Below are 254 nucleotides of genomic sequence, written 5' to 3'. Positions count from 1 at the left end.
GCGTCTGTTTACATGAATGCCTGTTATCAAATTTGTCTCCCCAAGTCCTGTCTGTGTCTCCTGTCTTGATGGCATTTTCAACCGTTACTTGGGGATAATAACTACAACTCCCTTGTTTAATGGCTACAGCAAAGCGAATTGTAGTTACATCAACAGCGATATAATTCTCCGGTCTTCCTTGTTGTCTACATGTTGCTATGCCTAATGAGAAGTTATTTTCTTTTTTTTTTCTTTTGATGATATGAAATGACTGA

Source organism: Penaeus monodon, chromosome 28 (genome assembly GCF_015228065.2).
Source record: "Penaeus monodon isolate SGIC_2016 chromosome 28, NSTDA_Pmon_1, whole genome shotgun sequence".
NCBI classification, from domain to species: domain Eukaryota; kingdom Metazoa; phylum Arthropoda; class Malacostraca; order Decapoda; family Penaeidae; genus Penaeus; species Penaeus monodon.
This window is presented reverse-complemented; position numbering follows the sequence as displayed.